The sequence below is a fragment of the Melanotaenia boesemani genome, chromosome 17 (assembly GCF_017639745.1).
Source record: "Melanotaenia boesemani isolate fMelBoe1 chromosome 17, fMelBoe1.pri, whole genome shotgun sequence".
Lineage (NCBI taxonomy): Eukaryota > Metazoa > Chordata > Actinopteri > Atheriniformes > Melanotaeniidae > Melanotaenia > Melanotaenia boesemani.
The window spans coordinates 728,447-739,495 of NC_055698.1; the positions used below are offsets into that span (position 1 = coordinate 728,447).

Here is an 11,049-nt window from a genome sequence, read left to right on the forward strand (position 1 = left end):
ACAAAAAGGGAAGAACATAAACTAATAATGATCAAGTTGTTTTTTTTTTAAATCCAGTTTAAGAGAGACGGTGCAGATTTGGATTTACATACAAACCACTTTAAGTACTGACATTACATGCTACCACACGGCTGGCTTTAATAACTAGATGAAAGTAAGCCCTAACAACATCATCATTCAACCGTGAATTATAAGGACGGTTATCAGTAAGAAATATAGAGGCTAATGAGGACCATCATGTCTGATCTTTAATAAATGCTTGTTGGTTGAGATGAATTATTTTCCTCCAAAAATGTATGAAATTATTGTGCTGGTTACATTTATTTAATCTATTGTCAAACACGACTTGATTATCACTTAAGTCAACATTAACATAATAATACATTCACTGACCAAAGTATATGTGCAGCAATAAAATGTTTATTTAGTTTCCACCCTCAGTAATCTGATCGCTGCTGTCTGTTCCGTAGTAGAGTCCAGCAGCGCGAGCTTTGTTTGGAGGCTCCATGACCCACGTGACCGCTCTTACAGCGAAGTCAGCGGATGTCTCTGAGTATATCTGTCAAATTAATTTAAACTATATATGGAATACTAACGTACATTACATTAGAAAGGGGAAAATGGTGAAGGAGGTGGTGTGCAAGTCATCGACTGAACATAAACTGGCTAAAATAATTTCTTAATAATTCAAACAGTCTTTGGTATCTCATACCAAACTACATCTTTCAGAATTTCAGTGGAATCAAGTTTTTTCTTAGATGCGATTTTGACTTAAAAAAATTACAAACTTAAAACTTTTCCTCTTTTCATCAACAAGTTCTACTGTACTGGAAACTGCTCTATTCCCATAATTTTAGTCCTCATAAAGTTCCCATCTGGAACTGTAGAAATGTCACTGTGAAGGCAAGTCGCTATTTTATAAAAACTGTTTTGACAAAGGGATTTGGTCTGTGATGCATCTTCTAAACAGCAGAGGGGAACTCATATCTTATGATGAGTTTTGTGAAAAATTTAATTCGCCAATTATTCCAAAAGAATTCCACAATCTTTCCAAGGCAATCCCTACTAACATCATTATACAAGGATCCAGTTTATCTCAAGATTCATCCTGCTATAATCCCATCCTCCCCAGTCTTCTGTTAAATTAATATGATTTTGCAGGTCCCAAACTTCCTAATTCAATATTAAGGAAATTTCTTGTTAATGCAATTCATGGCCGCTACTCTTCACAGTGCTTGATTTCACTACTTTTTTCAGATGATGAAATCGGTAAAATGAGGACTAATTATTTAAAATATCCCATTTACCAGAAGGCTAAAGAGGTGCACTTTAAAACTTTGTCAGCTATTTATCCTTCAGGAGAGTTTCTAAGACAGCGCTTTGGTTTTGACGGTTGTGTATTTTGTAATAATGACATAGAATCTACAGAACATCTGTTCTTTGATTGTTTGCACAGTAAAACCTTTTGGGAGGACATTCACTACTGGCTTTGCCCCAAAACCATGGACGTGCCCGATTTTTCAACGAAGGACAAAATCTTTGGTATTTCATTAATGGACAAAAACTACAAAAACTACTACTAACACCACCATAATCCTCAGGAAATTCTTCATTCATAAATGCAAATGGAAAAAAACCCAACCCTCGATCCACTCTGTCTTCTTCTCTCCTCTCTCAATTTTATGAACAAGAAATATGCCCTTAACCTTAAAAACTTAGCTCTGGACCTAAATTTCTATGAAAAACCCTATAATATTTTATTTTATTCTTATTTATTTATTTTTTTACGTTATTTGATTTCTTTTAGTTGTTTTGTTTTCTTGTTTTTTTCTCTCTTTCTAGAAGTAAGTTTGTGTATCTTGTCTTGTCTGGGCTTCAATCTTTTCATTAGACCTCCTATTATTATACCATTTTTGTTGTATTTACTGTATATATATATATATGTGTATATATACCGTTCATTTACAGGGTTGCCTTGCTAGTTGCCTCTCATTTCCACCTGTTGTCTGTTGTTCCATTTGTACAACAGCAGCTGAAACTGATCCACATTTAGTTTTAATTCCTAACTGGACACGTTGACATGATGGTAATGATCATGTCTTCCCTTATTTTTTACCACTGTATTAAAACGTCCACGTTGTCCGCTTACTGGCAAACATTAAACTCAGGCAATATTTAGGACACCTAAGACCTCTGTTCAAGGAGGACCCCTATATAAGCGGCGAACTACCCTGTCTTCGGTCTCTGCTGTGCGCCTGGTCGTCGGATAAGATGGAGGTGAAGAGACGTCCTGCTCGCGCTGAAGTCAGTGGCGTTTGTGAAGAATTCAAATGAGAACCAAGTGTTTTTTAAACGTCCAGAACCGAATCAGGAGCGAGGTTCTGTGGTTGTTTCTGTGGGACCGGGACGGACCGGAAGGCGGCAGGACCAGAAGCTCGGTGCCTAGCACGTGGCATGGCGACCGGGCTGGATGATGTCTTCATTCAGGCTCAAGATCTGAGAGAAGATCCAGACTGAAGTCATCAGACTGGTGGACCAGATGGTCACATTTTAAACTGCATACAGGACGATGCTGGTAGGTGTAAAAAAAATAAATTAAAATCTAGAGATCTAATTTTTTTTCCAGAGCTGCATCATGAACTAATTTCAGCTGGCACGCGGCTTTAACATGAACTCATGGTGCACTGCATCATGGGTACTGAATTATTCGTTTAATTACATGTTAATCAGTAATGATCTATTCAGTGTTTGTGTTGTGGTTCTTTTGTCCCTCAAACTTTTCTACATTTTAAATTTTAAATGGTAGAAATTTTCCTTTTTTTTGTTTCAGCGAACACATGTCTGAGTTTGTGTGGGAGATGATCAGATGACCCTGAAGAGGAAGATGAGGGTGAGTTTGGGTGAATGGTGTGCAGTGATGACCAGAACGCTGTTATGATGATTCACAAGACTAGAGTCTCTGATTATACAATGAAGCTCTTTCACAGTGCACTGAACATGCATGGTGGCTGATTTAACGCCACCTGGAGCAGGTTGTGTGGATCTAACCCTGTGTTTCATCAGCAGATGTCCATCAGGGGTCAGCAGATGGAAGGGGACCCTCCAGGTCAGTCTGCCGTCTGACAGGTGGTGCTTGTCTAACGTGGGGTGATGATTCACAGACTAGAGTCTCTGAAAAAAGCATGAAGTTGTTTTCACAGTGCACTGACCACAGAACCAGAGGTCTGGTATGTTTGATCCATTCACTGCTCAGCACAGATTTCTGGCTTGGTGTGTGTAATCGTTTTAACGGTTTGACAGCAGTCAATGGTTTAAACATTTAGACTGTCTGATCCCAGAAGAGTTAGTATTTTAAGTTGTTTTTATGTCTAACGGTACGTTTCTGCTGTTAGGTCACACACACGGATGGCGGCTGGCCAGTCATGTTCATATGTGTAAGTACCAGCTAATGTAGAAACATCACACACACACCTGGAAACATCACACACACCAGTGGTGGTTCCTGTCATAGTCAGAAATGTGGATGGCAGATTAACCAGTGACTGGATCATTTTTTAAAGGGACATGTCAGTAGCGATGTCAGGATTCTAGATGTTCCTGGTACGGTTATTATCCGGAGGATTCTACAGTAACTAACACTAAGTAAACTCACGGGAACACTCCTGATAGATCCTGAAATTTTATTTCTGTATTTTGATGCCAACAGAGGTTTTGGAGGGAATCTCTTCCTCTGCTGTACTTCCCCAGCAGGAAAAGAGAAAGCAGTACAAGTATGAACACGTGTTTAACTCAGTTCTTCTTCCGGCTTTCATGATCTGATTCAGACATGATTCTTTATGAGAAGAGATCATAATGAAGCTCTTTACTTAATTGTGATGTTTAATACTTAAATTAATAGAAGAAATTGTGACTGTCATGACTCGGGTGAATGGATAACTCATCAGGTTTCATTTTTCCTACAATTATTGGCCAAAAGCAGCAGACCTGAAGCTGGAATGCTGGAGTACAGAAGCTGTGAATCCAGGATCATCAGTTTGTGTAGAAGGTCTCCTAAACCAGAAATCATGATTAACTCTTCTGTCCTGAATCTTTCTGCCATATAGACGGTTTGGGAATGCCTTGGAATGAAAACCTGAATCCTAAACTAAACCCTGAAACTTTGGAAAAGTCAGCTGCAGGCTGGAAACCGTGCTCCGCTGGTCTGACTGGTCGATGATGATGCAGTTATTCGGTTCTACTGATGTTAACTGAAGTTTACTCGCAGCGCACTGAGACTGTGTCAGACTGATGGAGCCACATGGTAACCTGGAGCATAAACAAAGACCACCGTCAGGTCACCTCCACTGTGGGGCAGGAAGAGACAAAATATTTTCAAAATAAAGAGCATTTCCGAACTGCATAGATTTTTCAAAATAAACTGCACTGACAAATCGGCTGGTGTGTTTAACCCCTTATTGCTGTCTGGATCTGGCCAAGTGGTAGACTCTTATTTTGAAAGGAATTGCTGACAGAACAGAAGTGATGGTAGTATAGCAGTGGTTTTAAATATCTGTTTATACATAAAAAGTCAACATTCTTCAAGCAGTAGCAACATTTATAAACCAATCTCAAAGCTGTAGCAGCCGGTGTGCAACCGTTTTGACAGTGGACGCGAAGTGGTGGCGAAAACGAAGTGGTCGCATCCAGTCCGGTTGTGGCTGCAAGCTGAAACCTCCAGCTCCAACGTGGCTGTTAACTTTCTGAACATGGTGGCATGTTTTAGAAACCATTCTGAAAGACGTGATGTTAGTCTATCACTCGCCGAGTGCCAGTAGCCTTTAACTACTATGTGGTAACAGGTGTGGTAACGTTTTCCTTCCTGGCCTGTGGTGGAGGTGACCTGAGAGTGGACCCTGCACTGGACAGGCCTCCACAGTGGAGCTCTGCAGCTCTCGATAAACAGCTGCTCGGCACACTTGAAGGCTGAACCAGCTGGTCACGCTTGGACTGGGTGGTTCTGATGGTTCAGGTCAGCTGCCATTAAACCATCATAATGGACCCAGGTTCAGTGTGATGCTGGTGTAACATTAAGAACACATGTTACTACAGCAAACAGTGATGTAATAATTTTGGCCATTTTAAAAGTAATAAAACAAGTAACTGTGTAAAACCTTTGAGCCAAGTTATCCTGATGCCTGATTTCTTGACAGCAAACCTTCCTGCAGTTTGTCATTTCCTTGTATAAAATGTGAGTCAGTACATTATTGGCAAGTTAATTGTGTAGATGGATGGATGGCATACGCACCCTGAAGGCAGGAAATACTAAGATGTTAACCTGAGATTTGTCATGGTTTTACAGGAGGACTCAGGACTGCAGCTTCTGGTCGTCGCGGTAACGGGGAGGATGGTCTTGTACTTCTGAAAAGTTACAACCTGGAAGTGTTTAAATTCCATGTTTTATTTTTTTACGAATGTCAGACATGTTGATTTTGTATGTGAAATAAAGTATTAAACTCAGGAAACTCTGGTATTCTGGTGTGTTTGTCCTAACAGGAAATGAGCTCTAGCTGATTGAACCCTGGTCCTACTGACCTCACGGTGACCCGCACACCTTAGCTTTTACAGTGAAGGTCTGTGGTTGAAGGCTGCACGCTGATGGTCATCAGTGGAAACGTTGGGTTCAGTTCCGCTGGAGGACCAGGGGTCCCACTGAGATTACCTGATTAAAAACCACTTCAGCTACAAATCTACCTGCTGCTGTTTATAACTTAAGTTAAAAATGTAAGTCGCTTTGGATAAAAGCGTCTGCTAAATGACTGAATAGAAGTAAAGCATTTTGTTTCCTGTTTCGCTACCGTACAGTCTCGGGTTAAATTTGCTCACCTGGAACCGGTCCGACCTGCGGGTCCTTTTAGGAGGCGGACCGGAAGTCCGCCAGCCCAGTCTTTGTTCTCCGAGGTGAACTGGGTTGTGCTGTCAGCTGTCAGGTACTGTTTATTAGTATTATTAAACTGGATTGGAACCAGTTTACAGTCCAGAATCGGGAATCGGTGAAGTAAGAACTTCGTCCTGAGTAGTTGGCGTTGTTCGGTGGTTCGATGCTAGCTGCCGGACAAACTGAAGCTAACAGCTCCGAAGGTAAAAATCTACTTTTCTTTAAATATATGTCTGACTTTAGAGACCACAAAACTTAAAATATTTTAAAACTTTTTAAACCACATCAATAAGGAGGCAGACTACAGTTCTCCGTCTTGTTTTGGGGTGTAAAACCTGTTTTTAGCAGTAATCTCTGACGGAGGTGACGTGGGATCTTGGGCTGAAAACGGTTACAACCATCTGCTGTTGTTTACAGGTGGGACAAGCCGCGAGAGGTGTTTCACTTTACTCTGGAGAAGCTAACTGTCCCCGCAGCAACACTGATGTCAGCTAGCCGTGACCAGACGACATGTCCGGTCTAAGTTCTCTCTGAGCTCCCCTGGATGGTCCGGTGGCTCTTCAGACCTGTAGATGGTGGGCTGTTTCTTCAGACCTGTAGATGGTGGGCTGTTTCTCTAACTGTTCCTGTGTTATTAAAGAAAGTAATGTGCGTGGGGCCGTTGGGTCTGTTGGACTGGTTTATTACACCCACGGGTGCATTTGGGGTCTAAAGACTGGACTGAGTCCTGCAACCAGATATTTCAGCACCACCTCACAGAAACCAGACAGAGAAGCTGATCAGGGAGCATCCTGAGAAGTTAAAACATTCAGGGAGAGATGGCCTCCGTCGCAGGAAGGGCGTGGGGGTGGGTTCGCTCCTGGGGGGGCAGTTCTCCAACTGATACCTCAGCTGTGATGGCTGAGAAGCAGCAGAGAAGGGCGTACTGGAGCACCAGCGGATGGACCTCCTGGATCTGGGGAGGCTGGAGAAGATGTAGTGACCACGGTGAGGCTGTGGAGGTGTTCTGGGAGGCGCAGGAGAAGCTCCAGCCAGTGGAGATAGAGGATTTTGGAGCAGGGAAACAGGAGACGGACACCATGGTCCAGGTCTCCAGGTGGTGGAGTAAATATCTCCCAACTTCATCCTTCTGGTCCAGAAGAACCGAGCCAGGTGGCCTAAGGAAGAGGAAAGGAGACAATGCTGATGGGGATTTCTCGGATTTTGAAACGCCACCTCCTTCTCCTCCACCCCTCTCTCCACTGACGTCTCCTTTCCGACTCTTTGCTTGCAGCTGGATGGTGGATATCCTTCCAGAGCATTACGACATCTGCTTCAACTTCCTGCGTCACCTGTTTGACCTGTTTGTGGTTGCCTTCCTGTGGACTGTGTCCCCCCCCCACCAAGTTAATCCTGGAGGTGTTGGGGGTCCAGGGAGCACTGAGGCTGTGGTTCCACGGGATGGCCATGTTTTTTGTCTCCACGGTGGGAATGGCAGGATTACTGTGGCTTATCCAGGAGTATCTCCCTCAGTTTGCTTTGATCTATGGCATCGTGCAGGCGTTGGTTATCTCCGTCAGCGTCCGGCAGAGCGTGATCCTTGGTGTAGACGACGACAAAGATGAGGAGGAGGAGAAGGAGGCTGATGAAATGAGAGACAGTAAAGAGCATAAAGACAAACTTGTGTCAATGTAGGACATGCTGAAGGTAAGACTTGTCCTAATCTTTTCTTCGAATCCTGTTGCATCAGATTGTATTTTTAATGATCACACAAACTAAATACAAACTCCAAAGCTCAGAAGATCACATCACTGGAAACTTTTAAAGCGACAGAGCCAGTAACACCTGCTAACACCTGCAGCTTCACACAAGTTCACCTAGTAAAGGAAAACTGATCAAACTGGTTGATCAAAGCTGGAGAAACTTACTGCTTTTGGCATCAACACAAAATCTGAGGAGATTGTCAAAATATTAAAAATGAAAAAAAAAGTGGTGAATCCACCTTCTCTGCCCAAATCAACGTTTTCCCAGTTCAAACATTTCAATGAGACATTTTTATGTGTTCTGAGACATCATTGTCTCTGGTTTGAATCTGCAGAGCAGATACGCTGTATGCAGACCACACACTGATTCCTCTGCAGCAGCATCAGCGTAACGTTTCCCAGCATCAAACTCCTGACCTGGTGACCGCCGCCTTTATCAGTCACTGAGCTCAGAAAGGCTGTGAGAAGAAATGCCATCAGCAGATCATTTATTTACAAAAACATGAAAAATATGTAGACGTGGAAGCAGTGACGTGAGCAAACTGGTGGGATGCACCAGCCACAGGTGCTCAGATTTATTCTCAGACCGGTAAAGATGGCCGAGTTGCAGACAGATTTCTTAAAGCTACAGAGAAAATGCTGATTTGTTTTTTCTACTTTAGTATTCTTTAAATAAGTTGTCATCACAGACTGGTCCAGATTTAGATGAACTTTACGTTCGTACACAAAAACTCCTGAGTCATGAAACGGAGATCATGACTCTCTGACCGTGATGCGTTCAGGTGTCCTTTCGGTCAATGCTGCAGGTTATTAACGGTTAACGAACCAGCATTAAAAACCAGCTGTGATCAGATGATCCAAATCATGTGAAGTATTTAATGAATGACATTTTAAAATGTTTGTTGTTTTTAGCTCTGAGAAAGGCTCCATCTGATCTGCCTCACACCAGTGAAGCCTGACTGGTTCGGGAATGTCAGCGGAATCGTGTCGGGCAAAGTGAATGTTTCTGGTTTAATATCCAGGCAGAAAGTAGAGCTGAGTCAGACAGGAGTTTTCCTCTCAGCCCCTCGGAGACCAGCATCCACCCTTTGAACATCTCTGAGTGATGCTCTTTTCTCAGTTTTATTTAAATAATCAAAATGGACAAAAACACATACACATCATTGGAGATGAATGAACGCAAACATCAGCATCTGGATGTTTCTCTGTTCCAGCTTCCTGCTGTTCAGGAGGGATGAACCAGGGGTGGAGCTAAACTTTTACACATGAAGGGGCCAGAGGGTGGGCTTGACTTTATCAGGAGTGGTCATATCATAAAGGAAATGATTGTGTTCCTCTCATACACACTAGCATCCACTGCTGTGGTGACTGTCACATTAGAGACATGAGAAATCAAACATCTTTAAAAACCTGGATCTCTAAGTGGAAATATCTACATCAAGTTACAAAGGTACACAGAAAAAGAGAAGATGGTTGTTTTGGGTGCACTGTGGCGCTTGATAAGGGGATTGGTTCTGGTTTATTGTGTGGTTATGGTGGGAGACTGGATGCTTGTGTGGCTAGCTCCATGCTGGAAGCTGTCGGGCTTCTGATACTGAGGCTGGCGTCTGTCTCCGCCTGATCTGACTTCTTTTTACAAATAAGTCAGAAATATCTCCCTTTCTCGTCATTCTTATATTTTCCTATACAAAATCAGACTGGTGAGCAGAGGCATCGAGATCCGCTTTCCTGCAGCTTTTCACCGTCACACCTGATTCAAATGAAACGGTGTATGGCCTACGTAGCGCCATGCTAACATCAGGGTAGTAGTCTTAACGTTGTTAGCTGTACTGGCCCAGAGATGAATAGAAACGTACAACCTGAGGTTCATATTTTTAAAGGACAACTAAAAATTTCTTTAAATTTAATTCAGATTGGTGTGATACTGGTGATCCATGCAGGTCTGGAAAGAAGCTTCTGTCCTAGTCCAGTGACCTGTTAATCCCCTCAGGTAGCAGATAAGGTATCCAATCAGATTCCAGCTCCGCCCCTGCATGAATGTCATGAACCACCACATGGAAACTCCACACACACACACACAACCAAACCCTGACCTACATGGTTTAGTTAGAGTGCAGAGTAGTCATCTGCACACATGCATACGAGTTGGTCCAGATCAGCTGTTCACTGTGTGTTTATTCCTTCACAGATGTTGAGAAGACGTCCAGGCGTCCGTCTTTGAGACCCACTACGACTTCACAGCCGGACTTCACCACTGTATGAGTGAAACGCCACTTTCTCCAGACGCTTGACTTTCAGTGCTTTATATATGTTTTTTACACACGTGTGTGTGTGTTTTCAGTCAGTTTTAACTATGTCACCAGAGTTTTTCTAAATTTATTCTAATCAGAAAGGAACGTGTGGGTCTGCCTTTCTGCCGTTTGCTTGTTGTTAGTAGTGGGAAGGATTTCCTCACCATGAGGTTCTGACAGCTCTCACTAGCTGGGAAGTCAAATCCATCATGAGCTGATGAACAGATGTTTATCTTCAACAAACAAATCTTTCATTTACTGCTACGACATGCTGGTTTAAGATGTTGGTGAAGGGTAAGGTTCCTGGGAGGAGACCAGCAGCCTCTGCAGACAGGAACATGAACCACAGGACTGAGCTGCTTCTTTCCACTTTTTTCTAATAACGCTAAAACTCTGAAATGGTTTCGATGTTAAACTCTGACCTGACTGAGGTCAGGAGGAGTCTGTAACACACTCATGTATTTATTGTACCTCTGGCCTGCTGCCTTATGTCACTTCCTGTGCCACCATGTTTCCTGTTTGTCCACCTGTGGCTTTCTACCTGCTTCCGGGGTTACAGAACAAACGGGATCAGCTGAAAATGAGTTGCATCTTTTTTCATCATCACTCATCAGTTTGCTGCTTCTCTTTAACAATCAGATAAAATGTGTTTGGTTTCTCTCCAGCAGCTTCACATCGCTGGAGTTCAGGAAAATAAGGAACTTTCTGAATCTGTGGTTTAATGAATAAAGTTATATGCTGAAAGTTCAGTTTCACATGAAGGTGACATGTTGCCTTTACTGTCTCTGACATTTTTTTGCCAGAAATGAAAAAATGTTCTTTTAGATTTAGTCTGTTAGACTTCATTTTGTTTGTGATGGCACCAGTCAGAGCACGTGTGCAGCTCCACGTTGCCTTTCATTCACCACGCTGTACCCAGCTTTAATGCAGGGATATCAACACTGATGGCTGTTTGGAAGATAATATGGAAGCCAATGTGCTGGATCACCTGATCCGTAGTTCTACTCTGTAGTAAGTGAAGATGCTTCCTGCTGTGATCTGTTGGTGTCCCACGTCAGCATTAAAGCCCACCATTCATAAACGTCTTCTGGTCCTCATTCAT

At 42.7% G+C, this 11,049-nt stretch overlaps 2 long non-coding RNA genes and 1 other non-coding gene across 3 annotated transcripts; all 3 read left to right on the top strand.

Moving 5' to 3' along the window:
* The first annotated feature begins 2,238 nt into the window (after window positions 1-2,238).
* Window positions 2,239-5,498, top strand: LOC121656999. Its single transcript, XR_006013500.1, has 5 exons — window positions 2,239-2,575; window positions 2,831-2,890; window positions 3,067-3,106; window positions 3,393-3,434; window positions 5,339-5,498. It is a non-coding gene; the product is annotated as an uncharacterized LOC121656999 (long non-coding RNA).
* Window positions 3,144-3,211, top strand: LOC121628394. Its single transcript, XR_006008166.1, has one exon. It is a non-coding gene; the product is annotated as a small nucleolar RNA SNORD52 (small nucleolar RNA).
* A 384-nt stretch (window positions 5,499-5,882) lies between the features above and the next one.
* On the top strand, window positions 5,883-11,029 carry LOC121657000. The gene is made up of 3 exons (XR_006013501.1): window positions 5,883-6,117; window positions 6,332-7,600; window positions 9,845-11,029. It is a non-coding gene; the product is annotated as an uncharacterized LOC121657000 (long non-coding RNA).
* Window positions 11,030-11,049: the final 20 nt, after the last annotated feature.